Consider the following 16,002-nt stretch of genomic DNA (forward strand, 5'->3'; position numbering starts at 1 on the left):
GCACACAATCACAATCCATGTCTCAATTGTTTCAAGGCCTAAAAATCCTTCTTTACACCTGTCTCCTCCCCTTCATCTACACTGATTGAAGTGGATTTAACAAGTGACATCAATAAGGGATCATAGCTTTCACCTGCATTCACCTGGTCAGTCTATGTAATGGAAAACCCAGGTGTCCTTAAAATGTTTCACACTCAGTGTAGATATTCTCTCGTATATCGCACAGGCAGACAGATGGACTCCTGTGTTGGGCTGGTGACTCATTGGGGCCTTTTGGGTGATTTTAGGCGGTCAGCTGAAACGGCCCAAGCGATAGGACCAGATTACTGTAATCTTGTTAGCCAGGGAACGTAGCTGGATAATTCCCCGGTCATACGCTAAACACACAGCACACACATTCTCCCATTCACACTATACACATTCTGTGGTCATTCCTATAGCATAGCCTTTATGTGCTGTGGTCATTCCTATAGCGTAGCCCTTTATGTGCTGTGGTCATTCCTATAGCCGGTAGCCTTTTATGTGCTGTGGTCCATTCCTATAGCGTAGCCTTTATGTGCTGTGGTCATTCCTATAGCGTAGCCTTTATGTGCTGTGGTCATTCCTATAGCGTAGCCTTTATGTGCTGTGTCTCTGTCTCTGTCTTCCACACTGTCAACATAATTGAGGGACAATGAAAGACAGAGACGTGCATACACACGACAACAAACTCTCTTTGTGAGATAACGACAAAGAGGCGGAAACACACACAGTCATTGTCACACAGACACATTCATAAATGCAACTCTTGTGTTTGATTGGAGATAAAAAATGCTGTGGATATAATAAAGAGTAACTATTCCAAAGTATTTTATAACAACCTAAATGATGCGTGCGATTGCCTTGTCTGTCCGGGCAGCTGTGAAGCTATGAGAAATATTTTGTACCTGCTTGACTTGAAGGAGGATTTGTCTGAGTTTGTTTGTTTCCTGTCTCTCTGTGCGTTTTGAATGTCATTTGCATATTGTCATACCATACTGTATGCACACTGATTTGATTACGCTCTGGAAGTTTTCCCACCCCAACCCTCACACTTCACCCCAAGCCTCTTTGTCTTTGTTGCTGGCTCAGTACTAATGTAATGGTACTAGCAAAATCCTTAGAGGTAAACAGGGTATTTTAGGTCCTTGGTCTCGGAGCAGTAGTGTGTGACTGAGAGAGAGAGAGAGAGAGAGAGAGCATCACTTAAACATGGGAGTCAATTGATTATCTGTGACTTCCTTCTGAAGTCTTCAGCATTGTGTGTATGGGTTGTTGTTTGTTTACAGTCTATGTGGCAGTGGAACACTGCCTGACATTGTGGATAGTACATGTACACTGGCCTTGTATCTGGGGTGCAGCAGGACAGATACTGTAGTTCAGCCTGGAGGACTAGAGGAAGGGTGAGGGTCTACTCTTATCACTGTTAAAGAACTCCCCTGCGCTGAATAGAACACTGTTGACACAGAGTCCATGGACAGCTTAGATAAACACTGTCTCTGAGTGTGTTACATGTACTAACCCTGTCCTTATACAAGGACAGGTGTATGACTACAGGTGTGTGTGTGAGTCATCTGTAACTCCCCTGCTCCTTTAAGCAGTCCCTAGGCTCTCCCTGAATCACCTGGACACACCCATCCTCGGAAGGTTTGAGGGAGAGGGGGGGGGGGGGGGGGGGTGATAGGGTGGCATGGAGCCAGGGTGCAGAGCTTGGCACAGGGAAATACCAATGACCCTGCCTGCCTCTCTCCCCTCCATGACTGAAAGAGAGGGGAAGAGGAGGGTAGAGTTTCACCATGAGAACGCAGTTTGTTCCAACTCCTTTGTCTCCCCTGGCCTGCACCATTCTCAACCTGCCTTAGTTGGAAGTTAGACATTACCTCAGGTTGGGGTTCTCTTCATATACAAACAAGCCTTTCTCCTTGTAGCTGGAACAGTTAGGTGTCAAGCCAGCTTTCACATTGTTTTATGACTTCCTAACTACTGGGCTGGCAGCAGCAGCTCATAACTACTTTATTTACTGCAACAATCTCTCTGAACTGATGGTCAGAATCTGACAATCCTAGAGGTTAAATAGCTGGCTTCAGAACTAATTTATCACACCTTGTCAATATTATCACCCTCATCATGCAGTCTTACAGTCGCATTACCAGATGCTGATAGCATAAAATACGTAAAAACAGAATGTAATTATGAATAATAATAAAATAAAAAAGGTTGAAACATAGCAAAAGAAATACCTGACATTTTATAATTTCTTCTTCAAGAGAGAGAGAGCTCAAGAAGGGGGGAGAGAGTGAAAATGAATATTCTAACTATGAGTGGATAATAAAAACGTCCGTATTCATCCCATCATGTAAGGCTGGAATCTACATTTCGGCTAATTTGTTGGTGGGCCCGGGGTCTCGGTGCTTGAGCAGATCAGTTGTGTAATAGTAACCGCTTCGGGCGGTTGGAGGTAATCATGTTGATCCGCATGTGAGCCAGAGAGAGAGAGAGGGAGGGGAAGGGAGGGAGAGAGATGGAGCAATTTTAAAGGGGCGTGAGTTCCCGTGCTTGCTCCTGCTGGTTTGGTTTATCGTAGAGAGAACTGGTAGCGGTAGTCTAAATCAATATCGACAGAAGACTGACTTTCCGTATTTTAGCCTATAGTTTACGGCTCACCAGAGGTGGAAGCGCGAGACCGGAGGCTGTGGATACGCATTCGTGCCCGCTGCTATATGCCCGAGGCATAATCGGATGCAGACGACGTCATATATCTGAGGACGGGACAAATGAGCGCAGGTAGGTTTTGAATGAAGAAAGGCGAGTATGGGTATAGCCTACATTAAAACTGTATGAACGAAGACGATGCGATAGGCCTGCAGGCTATGTATGATCCATATGTGACCTGTGCGTTTAAATATACCATATTCATATAGCGTTTTTATTATAAATGTATTATACATTTTGGCCTATGGTGCGCTATGTATGCCATATCCTGTCAAGATGAATGAATAAAGTCGAACTTTAAATATTTATGTGGCTGCTGCATGCAGTCGTTTTTATATTGTTGGTAATCTGTGAAAGAGGCAAAGAGCAGGCGGGGACCGTGCGGACACAGGCTGCTGCGGAAATTTTAAACCAGTTGCGAAAATTGGCAGCATCGTCAATTCTGTAGCCTGTCGTATGGAAAGAACGGGTAGGAAAGACGAGCCTCTCATCCCAATGATGCGATGATACCAGATAAGCAACAACACCAGACTATTCTCTTCACGACGACCTACTCATGTTTAATTACATGACATACCCAGATCCCMAATTTACAATCGGAAAAAGGAGACGGGATCAGTTTGGACACACGCAATGAGGGGATTATTGAGATCTCGATTCTGGACGTGGACTACAATTATTCAAATAGTTTAAGATTCGTTGAAAGAGCAAGCAACACGTTGATGTGCACACAACAAACCCCATTAGTGCTTCTGTGTGTTTTTAGCCTGCTCATTTGAAAGTGCGCCTGAGGTCTGTCCTCAAACTGGCACGCGTGTTGTGTGTTTGTGAGTGTGTTTACGAGGGTTGCCCAACCAAGGCCCGAGGCAGAGGGTAGGCGTATGGGGCCGTTGGATAATCTAGATTCACCTGTTTCTCATCAGGGCTTCAACGACAGCCGCAGTTGAATCCAGTTGAGGGAGGGATAGAGGGAGAGAAGGAGGGAGCGAGGGGGGCGTGCCACTGCGAATCTGGATCGTAACGGGCGGCAAACTGCTCCAAAGAGCTACTGGATTGAACACAGAGCCCTGCCAGACCACTTGGATTGCAAAGAGAAACAAAAACACGTCGATCCACCGACTAGAATAACAGAATGTCAACCCCAAGAACAGCATTTTCCTCTGGGAGGATTTACTGCCTACTTTGATACCTACTATTATCTTAGAGAAGGAGGCTTTTAGAAGGGACACGTGCAGACCATACACTCCAGACCACCTTGAAGGTATGGGATATCAAAGCAAATTTTTATGGTTTAATCTGTTAAGAGTTTATCGTTCTGTCAAATGTTAGGCCAGAGTGGGGTGTGAAGCTGGCAGGATAGTGGGAGGGAAATCCTCTCCAGATAGGAAAGTGCACAGGGCAGACAGATCACCCATCAACAGCAGGACAGATAGTAAAGTGCACAGGGCAGACAGATCNAAAGTGCACAGGGCAGACAGATCACCCATCAACAGCAGGACAGATAGTAAAGTGCACAGGGCAGACAGATCCCCCATCAACAGCAGGACAGATAGTTCACATATGGGCAATTCCACGGTAAAATAATGATGCTAAGACTTTAAAATTGATGTCAAACAAAAACTAACGATTGAAAATTTAACCAAACCATACAACTGTTACTGTTGAATTGTCCATATCTGACTGACAAAACCTTCAAGAACAAAAAGGCTACCCGACAGAAAACATCACTCACAACCAACCCCAAAACCTACTGACCAAGCACTATGACACACCACAGACAGAACATAGAGCACAGACAGAACATAGAGCACAGACAGAACACAGAGCACAGACAGAACATAGAGCACAGACAGAACACAGAGCACAGACAGAACACAGAAAGAACACAGAGCACAGACAGAACATAGAGCACAGACAGAGCACAGACAGAACACAGAGCACAGACAGAACATAAGCAGCAGGGACAGAACACAGACCACCAGACAGAAACATCGAGCAACAGACAGAACATAGAGCACAAGACAGAACACAGAGCACAGACAGAACATAGAGCACAGACAGAACATAAGAGCACAGACAGAACAAGAGCACAAGACATGAACACAGAGCACAAGACAGAACATAGAGCACAAGACAGAGCATCAGCAGAACACAGAGCACAGACAGAACATAGACCCACAGAACCCAGAGCACAGAGGCCAGCACATAGAAGCACAGACAAGAACACCAGACCACAGCAGAACATAGAGCACAGACCAGACATGAGACAGACAGAACACAGAGCAAGACAGAACATAGAGCACAAGCAGAACACAGACCACAGAAACAGACAGCATAGAGCACAGACAGAGACAAGAGCACAGAGCAGACAGAAGACGCACAGACAGAACTAGAGCACAGACAGACACCAACAGAGCAACACGACAGAACATAGAGCCAGACAGAAACCAGAGCACAGACAGAACATAGAGGACAGACAGAACACAAGAGCAGCAGACAGAACACAGAGCAGACAGAACCAGAGAGCACAGACAGAACCAGAACAAGACAGAAAACATAGAAGCACAGACAGAACATAGAGCACAGAGCGAGACACAGAGCAACAGACAGACACAGAGCAGCAGACAGAACACAGAGGCACAGACAGAACACAGAGACAGACAGAACAACAGAGAGCGCACAGAACAGAGAGACAGCAAGAGCACAGACAGAACACTAGAGACAGACAGAACACAGAGCAGACAGAGACTAGAGAGCACAGACAGAACAACAGAGCACAGACAGAACACAGAGAGACAGGCACAGACAGGAAACATAGAGCACAGACAGAACATAGAGCACAGAGCAGACAGAACACAGAGCAGACAGAGCACAGAGCAGACAGAACACAGAGCAGACAGAACACAGAGCACAGAGCAGACAGAACACAGAGAGCAGACAGAACACAGAGCACAGACAGAACACAGAGCAGACAGAACATAGAGCACAGACAGAACACAGAGCACAGACAGAACACAGAGCAGACAGAACACAGAGCAGACAGAATAGAGAACAAAAAACTGACAGAAGACTGCAAAGTGTGTAGATCACAGAACTTGTGATCTGACATTATGCTGTGGATAGTGTAACATTCTAACATTCTACAGGGAAAGTGATCCATATGGATGACTCATCAATCAATCAAATGTATTTAGTAAGCCCTTTTTAAATCAGCAGATGTCACCAAGTGCTTATATAGAAACCCAGCCTAGAACTCCAAAGAGCAAGCAATGCAGATGTAGAAGCACAGTGGCTAGGAAAAACTCCTTAGAGAGACAGGAACCTAGGAAGAAACCTAGAGAGGAACCAGGCTCTGAGGGGTGGCCAGTCCTCTTCTGGCTGTGCCGGATGGCGATTATAAGAGTACTTTGGATGGGTAGCCTCCTCAGTATTCCACTACTCTCAGCTCTTATCATCAGTTAAGAGTCTGCCAATCAGGGTGTGTTTTCTGTGTGTGTCTCTGCTCTGTCTGTATTCACATCTGAACTATAGTGTTGGTATTCACAAATGTGTTTTTGGGGTTCCATGATCCTCTGTATGCTCCGCTCATTAGTGTTACAAAGGCAACCCGTATTTGACCTTTGTGTGTCCGTACGTGTGTTCATGCGTGAGTGGGTGTCTAACTGTAGTTAAAATACCTCCCTGTCAGAGTCAATCTTGGCCTTTGAACTGTGGCCTGTCTCAGAAGAGGCAGAACATCAGAGAAGATGTCTGCCTCCGATGTAGTTGGGTGTCCACCTCATCCAGAGGTCAAAACATGAAGGCAGGAGTCAGATGATTGGTTCTGGAGCCACAATAACAAGCCCAACCCAGTGGACCAATGGACACATCTCTAAGGCTTTGTCATGTGACCCTTCTGTGTGGTCCAAGTCACATTGGACAGGGTTATAGCCCCGGACAGAGGGTCAGGGTCAACGACCTTTAGTGAATAGAGGGTTCATGATGGTGTGTCTATAGGTTTCATGGAGTTCCTTTCACCAGGTATTTATGAACTCATTTTGGAGATAACATATCATGACAGTTATCACAAATACTGCATGTTGTGCTTATCATTGGATCCTTTAAACGCTTAATGTATTTATAACTATATGTTTTCTCATCAAGGTATTGAGACAGAGATAGTGCGCTACAGGTAATCAGAGTTGTTGGGAATAAATGAGTGAGTTAGTGTGTATGTGTGTGTGTCAGAGGAGGGATGGTCTGGTTTGATAGTGAGCGGTTTGTTTACATTCCTGCAAGATGGTGGAATCTTAAGGATCATATCGAGCCCCTCTAACCTCCTTTACCCCATACATACATACATACATACATACATACATACATACATACATACATACATACATACATACATACATACATACATACATAGACACACATACATACATACATACATACATACATACATACATACATACATACATACATACATACATACATACATACATACATACATACATACATACATACATACATACATACATACATACATACATACCACAAACAAACACACACACACGTCCTCTCACCTCTCCCCTTCATGGCACTCTTATAGGCCATACATAGGTACCTTAAGCTGAGGGTAATGCAGTAATACTTTAAAGGTCCACTGCAGCCATTTTTATCTCAATATCAAATCATTTCTGGGTAACAATAAAGTACATTACTGTGATTGTTTCAATTAAAATGGTCAAAAATAAACTAAAATAACTAAATGCAATTTATCAAGCAAGAATTATGCTAGGACTGTCTGGGAGTGGTCTGAGAAAGGGGTCTAATTGGAGGAGCCTAATGGGAGAGATGTGTAACCTAAAAACTAGCTGTTATTGGCAGAGAGGAGGGCTAACTCTTTGTTATTGGTCTATTAACCTAAATCCAAAAACCACAGTGAGCCAAACAAGCTGGAATTTCAAGCAGTTTTTTCAAACAGATCTTACACTGAATGTGCATTATCATAATTTTCACAATTTCACAGTATTATTCCAACCTCATACTGTGGAATTATATATAAAACACAGGAAAAATCTAGTTTTTGACTGCACTGCCGCTTTAACTGTTCTGTTGGACTTTGGAACCGCTCAGTGTCCCTCCATGGCATATCTCTCTAGAGTGCTCTATTTCTGTCTCTTTCTCTATCTGTTTCTGAGCTATAAACCTCCCCTATTATTCTCACTCTCTCCCTCTCTCTCCGCATGTATGCTATCAGTCCGTTGATCATTATTTCTCTCTTACCTCTCCTCTCTCTCTGCCCCTCTGTTTCCCACTCTCTTGTTCTCCAGATTGAACTTTATTTTTCTGTCTCTTTCTTCCATTCTTTCTGTCATTCTCCACTTCCGGTCTTCCTGTTCTAAGGTTCTAACGTAATTCAGTCTCTCTTTAATCCTGTTTATTAGAGGGCCACCTTGACATTCGAGACCCCACAGTCACTCCCATTCACTCACTCACTCACTCACTCACTCACTCACTCACTCACTCACTCACTCACTCACTCACTCACTCACTCACTCACTCTCAGACACACACACATGCTCACACACACACATGCAGACACACATGCAGACACACATGCATGAAGGCCAGTATGTCACCGTTCAGACTGGTGCTTGCTGGGGAGAACTCAGCGATCACTCTGTCCACAAACAGGATAGTGTCTGTTTCTGGAAATATTCACTCAAATTAAGATGCTCAGACTCTCTGGAATCTGGCAAAAATGTGTGTGTGTGTGCAAGAAGTATAGAGAAAGAGATTGTTTGTGTGAGTGTGTGCGCGTGTGTGTATGTGTGTGTGTGTGTGTGTGCGCATGTATGTCGGTCTGGGCAATGTGTGGGTCAAAAGTGGCTATGAAATGTGGTCATTTCAGTTGAATCTGGAACAGAGATTTCTTTCAGAATTGTAGAGGTATTTTGGCTTGCTATGATTATGTGGCTTGGTTTAGGTTCAGTTTAGTTTGAGCTTAAGGAATTAACTTTACAGTTCCTGATATTTGCCTGTGGTTTTTGGAAGCCATTCTTTTTTGGAAATAAGGGTTTGCTTTGCACCTGTTTCATTTTTGCACCTGATATTAGTAGAATCAATAGTATTATCATTAGCAGTCTAGTTACGGTAATAGAAGTGTTACAAACAGAGAGAAGTGTAACTTTACTTGTAGTAGTAGTAGTGGTGTCATGCAATATATATCTGTATGTATGGCAATCCTCAGCTTGTTGCATGTTGTTCTACTATATTATATTGTCCTCAGGCCTTCCTGTAGATGAATAGAGACGTTATTGTGAGAGTGACGACATACCCCCCTCCTCCATTCCATTGCACGCATTTAGTGTTCTTCTGCCTCAAGGGACAGATCTCAGGATATAAATACCCTCCTCCTCCCTGCACCCATTTGCCCTCTACAGATATTCACAGAAAGACACAAGACACTCACAGATGCTGTAGTATTGTGTGTGTGTGTGAGCGAGAGAGAGGGAGAGAGAGAGAGATTAATGTTGACAGGGATTCAGATAAAGCAGCAGGGTGTTTCTCCTCTCTATGAATCCCATTTGGCTAAGGGCCCTCAGAGTGTCTTAAATCAGGACCACCGCCTACGCACACACACTCACACTGGATGAACTGTGATTGCAGTAGTAAGACTACCATCGAGGGGCAATGTTTTTTTGTAGGCCCATTTTTCAACTGTCAGTTTGTTAAAAGTCAACTGCCAGGTTGCTAGTTTTACCCTGTGATAAGGTGAGATGGCTTAGTTCCACTGTGTTCCAGGCTGCCCAGAGTGACATCTTGACACACACCTCATCATAACTTTAGAGACTGTACACACTTCTAGCCCCCTCACAGTTTCTCTATCCCCTCCTGTCTCTGTTACTTTATTTTTCACTCAATCACATACACACAGACTAATTTGCTATGGTCAAGACATACCAGCATCATTGAGTCAGTTTCCCCTGAAACCGTGTCTCTCTGCCGCCCACATTCTCTGCTTCATTATATCCCTAATGCTCACCTCACCCTCTCCCTCTCCCTCTCTCTCTCTCATTTATTTTCCTTTCTTTCTCCATACTTTCCACTCCCCCTCTCTGTACCTTCCACTGTCTGCATCGTTATATAGCTATCCATCACCTTTTTCCATGCATCTCTCCCAACCCTCCTCCCTCTCTCATTTTCTTCTTCTGTTTATCTCTCTATCTTCACTGCCCTATATCTCCTCCCACAGGAGTACAATACAACCATGTTGAAATAACCACCAGAACGGGGGAAGGGGGTGAAAGGGGGGGGGGGGGTAAACAGAGTGATTCATCTGAGGTGGATTGGCCAACAGAAGGCTGGAGTCTGGGAGAAAGAGATGGTTGAGTGGGAGAAAGAAAATAAACAGCAAAACTACTGTGACGAGGTGGAGATGGAGACGTATACCTCTTACTTACACTCTCTTTCTCTCTCTCTGTTCCTCTCTTTCTCTGTGCTTCTCTCTCTCACTATCCTGCCCTAAATCCATAAATTTCTCTGTCTTTCTTAGTCTGTTTTCTCAGCTTTGTTTAACATCTATATGGGAGTATTTGAGCATCACATGCTATTAGCAAGATCTCAGTTACAGGGACAATCTGTGATTGCTACATGTGTTTTGTGACTTTTAAATTCATGATATATAGCCATTGATTGTATAACGTGTGCGTGCGCTGGGAGTTGGGAAGCAAGTTCAGGGAGTAAATAATTTAATGAATGAAACATAATATAAAACAAGGAACCACAAACCAAACCACATGAAACTGAAACAGAAACAATGACGCATGGGGAAGGAACCAAAGGGAGTGACATAAATAAGGCAGGTAATCAAGGAGGTGATGGAGTCCAGGTGATTGTCATGAGGCGCTGGTGCGCGTGAAGATTGTGACAGGTGTCCGCAATAATCAGCAGCCTGGTGACCTAGAGGCCGGAGAGGCAGCACACGTGACAGATTCTTGTAGAATATAACTTGTAAAGGCCTCATGAGCTTCGTTCAACTGTTACCCCATCAGAACCCCAATTATGAACTTGTTTTACTCTTTGCTAAATAATGTAATTGTAAACAAACACCATATGGTCAAAATTATAATTTTGATATCATGAATGATTAGTCCTTGCATTTAAATGTTTAAATTTTTTTCTCAAGTAACCTTTATTTAACTAGGCAAGTCAGTTAAGAACAAATTATTATTTACAATGACGGCCTACCCCAGCCAAACCCTAACCCAGATGACGCTGGGCCAATTGTGCGCTGTCCTATGGCCGGTTGTGATACAGCCTGGAATCGAACCAAAGTCTGTAGTGATGCCCCTAGCACTGAGATGCAGTGCCTTAGACCGCTGCGCCACTCGGGAGCCCATAGCTCTGTCTTTGAATTTGAGAGTGGTTACATTTCTCCAGCTCTATCCCTCAGCTGTTTACTGAAACAGTGGCGGGTGACTTTGTTATTGTTTGAACTGCAGATTGCCCCTTTTAAGATTTAAATTCCTCACATGTACCCATAGATTTTCTCACATATGCTCACTCTCCCATGATGGTGCACACACCTGCACACACACACATACACACACACACACACACACACACACGCACACACGCACGCACGCACACACACACACACACACACACACACACACACACACACACACACAGTGTCCTTACACATACTTACTCACGTATGTCACTCCCATAACCACTTCACACATATGTTGTTCATGAGCATAACACACACGTCAGGATTAGCGCACATATGTTTGTTCTTCTACATGTGATTTAAGAGAATGAGGCATTGGTATAGAAGGGGAATTAATGACTCATAAGGAGTAGGATGAGGTTGCCCGAGATACTGATCCGTTTTTTGTTTTCTTCTCTAAGGGTTAACGTTAGGATTTGGTGAGGGTAAGCTGCTCCTAGATCTGTGCCTTTGGGTAGTTTCTCCCTAGTCTRTGAGTTACAGTATCCGGTTGTGTGTGTGGGTAGGGGAGGGGATTTTGAGTTAGCGGATGCCAGAATGAAGGAAGGGGGGTGTTTTTGATAAGACCTGTGGGGTGAGCTATTCTGATCCAGGAGAGCAGCAGGGTGTGCATGCTTTTGTTTCAGCCCAGCTCTAATTTAATACACCTGCTTAAACCCATCCATTAGTTTGTGTGTTGGTGCTGTGTTCCACACCCAGATGCCCTTGGTACCAGAGCAGCTCACCCCTGGTCTTATGAAAAACATCCCCCTCAGTCACTACCTCATCCTCTGACTCAATAGCCCACACCTGGTTAAGACAGACAGACATGACGACTGTATGAGGATTAGACAGACTGACGGCTGTTTTACTATGATTGATAGGATTGTGTGATCATGTACTGTAGGAGCAGCCTGTTCACTGTCTTCTACTGCATCACCTTCAGACAATGTTACTGCTGTTGATTCAGACCTGGAGTGAACGCACAGAGAAAAAAGGATAAATAATAGATCAATTATAACACCAGGAATAAATACACAAGGAATAAATACACAATGAGTAACGATAACTTGGCTATATACATGGGGTGCCAGTACCGAGTTGATTTGATATTTTGATGTGCAGGGGTACGAGGTAATTGAGATAGATATATATATTATACAGTGCTGTGAAAAAGCATTTGCCCCCTTTCTGATTTTCTCAATTTTTGCATATTTGTGATACTGAATGTTATCAGATCTTAAACCAAAACCTTATATTAGATAAAGGGAACCTGAGTTTACAAATAACAAAATAAATGAATGCTTATTTTATTTATTTAATTAACAAAGTTATGCAACACCCAATTCCCCTGTGTGAAAAAGTAATTCCCCCTTACACTCAATAACTGATTGTGCCACCTTTAGCTGCAATGACTGCAACCAAATGCTTCCTGTAGTTGTTGATCAGTCTGTCACGTCACTGTGGAGGAATTTTGGCCCACTCTTCAATGCAGAACTGCTTTAACTCAGCGATATTTGTGGGTTTTCAAGCATGAACTGCTCGCTTCAAGTCCTGCCACAACATCTCAATTGGGATTAGGTCTGGACTTTGACTAGGCCATTCCAAAACTTCAAATGTTTTACTTTTTAACCATTTTCATGTAGACTTGATTGTGTGTTTTGGATCATTGTCTTGCTTCATGACCCTACTGCACTTCAGCTTCAGCTCACAGACGGATGGCCTGACATTCTCTGATTCTCTGATACAGAGCAGAATTCATGGTTCCTTCAATTAAGGCAAGTCGTCCAGGTCCTGAGGCAGCAAAGCATCCCCAAACCATCACACTACCACCACCATGCTTGACCGTTGGTATAAGGTTCTTATTGTGGAATGCAGTGTTTGGTTTTTGCCAGGCATAATGGGACCCTTGTCGTCCACAAAGTCATATTTTTGACATCTGTCCATAGAACATTCTTCCAAGAGTATTGATGATCATCAGGTGCTTCTAGGTGCTTTTTGGCAAACTTGAGTCAACTTTTTGGATGAGATCGGTGCCATTTTGTMGAGCAAAAACTAAACACTGCATTCCGCAAGATGCTCTCAATGTTGCAGCTGTAGATCTTGTTGAGGATTTGAGGGCCCATGGTGAATCTGTTCAGCCTCCTGAGGGGGAAGAGGCATTGTCGTGCCTTCTTCACGACTGTGTTGGTGTGTGTAGACGATGAAAATTCCTTAGTGATGTGGACACCGAGGAACTTGAAGCTCTCGACCCACTCGACTAGTCGATGTGGATGGGTGCATGCTCGGCCCTCCGTTTCCTCTAATCCACGATCAGCTCCTTTGTCTTGCTGACGTTGAGGGAGAGATTGTTGTCCTGGCACCACACTAACAGGTGACTGACCTCCTTCCTATAGGCTGTCTCATCGTCGTCAGTGATCAGGCCAACCACCGTTGTGTTGTCAGCAAACTTAATGATGGTGTTGGAATCATGCGCGGCCACGCAGTCGTGGGTGAACAGGGAGTACAGGAGGGGACTAAGCATGCACCCCTGAGGGGCCCCTGTGTTGAGGGTCAGTGTGTCGGCCCGTCAGGAATTCCAGGATCCAGTTGCAGAGGGAGTTGTTCAGTCCCTTGGGTCCTGAGCTTAGTGATGAGCTTGCAGAGCACTATGGTGTTGAACGCTGAGCTATAGTCAATGAACAGCACTCTCACGTAGGAGTTCCTCTTGTCCAGGTGGTTCAGTTGAATAGAGGATAGTGTTAGTAATATAGGTATAGAGAAACTGTAGAAAGAGGCTGGGAGAAATAAAAAGAGATAGTCCACATATAGAGAGAAGAGAGTTAAAGTGTCAGAGAGAGAAAGAAGAAGCCAATGAGAAAGATAAAAATACAGATAGAGAGATAGTGCTCATCTGCCTTGGAGGAGTGGAACCATCTGTGCTCCTTTGCTCTGATCATTCTGCAGGCTTTCTGCATTATGCAGCTTAAGGTGTGGGCCAAAGTCGGGTCTGTGTGTGTGAGTGTGTGCGTTTGCATGTGTGTGTGTGTGTGTGTGTGTGTGTGTGTGTGTGTGTGTGTGTGTGTGTGTGTGTGTGTGTGTGTGGTCTCTTATACACATCTAGATGTGTATAAGAGACAGCACTGTAACTATACACGACACCACACCCCTCTGTGTGCGTGCTGCTGTCGTGCCGCTTGGACCTCTGGGAGAATTCAGTGACATGCCCTCTGAGTCAGCACAGCAGAACAGCTATAAACACCCCTCTACATAGGCACACACACACACACAAACACACAAACAAACAAACACAAACACATACTATACAAAAACTCAATAAAGAAAGAGAGAGATTCACACAAAGACCATATCTATGAACCCAAGTACGCCAGAGAGATACAAACATATCCCTATACCTCTGATGCTGTATTGACCCCTCTAGCTTTGCGTTGCATAATATGTAACGCAATATGTAATATGTGGTTGCATGTGTTTTTCTCTGAGAGCTCTACCAAGTTAATGTGTAAATGATATATGCAGAGGTAATCATGTGTGTTCTGCGGAAGTGACATTTTATTCCAAAGACAGTGATGTGTATGTTACCAGGCCCTGAACGTAGTCACTAGCCGGCTACTCATCCCTGCATCTTAGAGGCTGCTGCCCTATGTACATAGACATGGAACACTGGTCACTTTAATCATGTTTATATACAGTTGAAGTCGGAAGTTTACATACACCTTAGCCAAATACATTTAAACTCRGTTTTTCACATTTCCCAGCATTTAATCCGAGTAAAAATYCCCTGTCTTAGGTCAGTTAGGATCACCACTTTACTTTAAGAATGTGAAATGTCAGAATAATAGTAGAGAGAATGATTTATTTCAGCTTTTATTTCTTTCATCACATTCCCAGTGGGTCAGAAGTTTACATACACTCAATTAGTATTTGGTAGCATTGCCTTTAAATTGTTTAACTTGTGTCAAACATTTCAGGTAGCCTTCCACAAGCTTTTTGGAGAAAGAGTTGCGTGAATTTTGGCTGATTCCTCCTGACAGAGCTGGTGTAACTGAGTCAGGTTTGTAGGCCTCCTTGCTCGCACACTCTTTTTCAGTTCTTTTTTCAGGATTGAGGTCAGGGCTTTGTGATGGCMACTCCAATACCTTGACTTTGTTGTTCTCAAGCCATTTTGCCACAACTTTGGAAGTATGCTTGGGGTCATTGTCCATTTGGAAGACCCATTTGTGACCAAGATTTAACTTCCTGACTGATGTCTTAAGATGTTGCTTCAATATATCCACATCATTTTCCTCCTCGTGATGCCATCTATTTAGTGGTGCACCAGTCCCTCCTGCAGCAAAGCACCCATGATGCTGCCACCCCTGTGCTTCACGGTTGGGATGGTGTTCTTCGGGCTTGCAAGCCTCCCCCTTTTTCCTCCAAACATAATAAATTAATTAAATCGTTATTATGAGGTTTCTTGTCTGCTCACCATCATTATCTCTTGTAGCGACAGACCAATTGATTTGGTTAGCATAGGCAACGTGGTGAATGAATAGAATTTTAGAATTAAAACAAACTGGGTCAAGAACATGAGAAAATAACTTAAGAACCAGCCTGCTTGGATTAGCAAGCTTCAGAATAAAAAAAAACAAATCTGTTACTCATAATATTTCAAAGTTTATTTTATATAGCCCTTCGTACATCAGCTAATATCTCGAAGTGCGTACAGAAACCCAGCCTAAAAACCCCAAACAGCAAGCAAGCAGGTAGTAGAAGCACGGCTGGCGTAGGAAATAACTCCCTGAAGAGGCCAA

General features: G+C 43.8%; 1 protein-coding gene across 2 annotated transcripts in view; it reads left to right on the plus strand.

Moving 5' to 3' along the window:
* The first annotated feature begins 2,573 nt into the window (after positions 1–2,573).
* The window catches only part of LOC111976597 (proline-rich transmembrane protein 3), a 24,922-nt gene continuing 11,493 nt past the window's right edge, over positions 2,574–16,002 (plus strand). Inside the window, exon 1 of one of the 2 annotated variants that reach the window (XM_024005553.2) lies at positions 2,574–2,802. The gene's annotated coding sequence lies outside the window, so the exon portion shown is untranslated. Of the gene's footprint in view, positions 2,803–3,084; positions 3,992–16,002 lie in introns of those variants that run through there. The other variant, XM_024005554.2, reaches the window with a different exon arrangement.

Source organism: Salvelinus sp. IW2-2015, linkage group LG17 (assembly GCF_002910315.2).
Source record: "Salvelinus sp. IW2-2015 linkage group LG17, ASM291031v2, whole genome shotgun sequence".
Classification (NCBI taxonomy): domain Eukaryota; kingdom Metazoa; phylum Chordata; class Actinopteri; order Salmoniformes; family Salmonidae; genus Salvelinus; species Salvelinus sp. IW2-2015.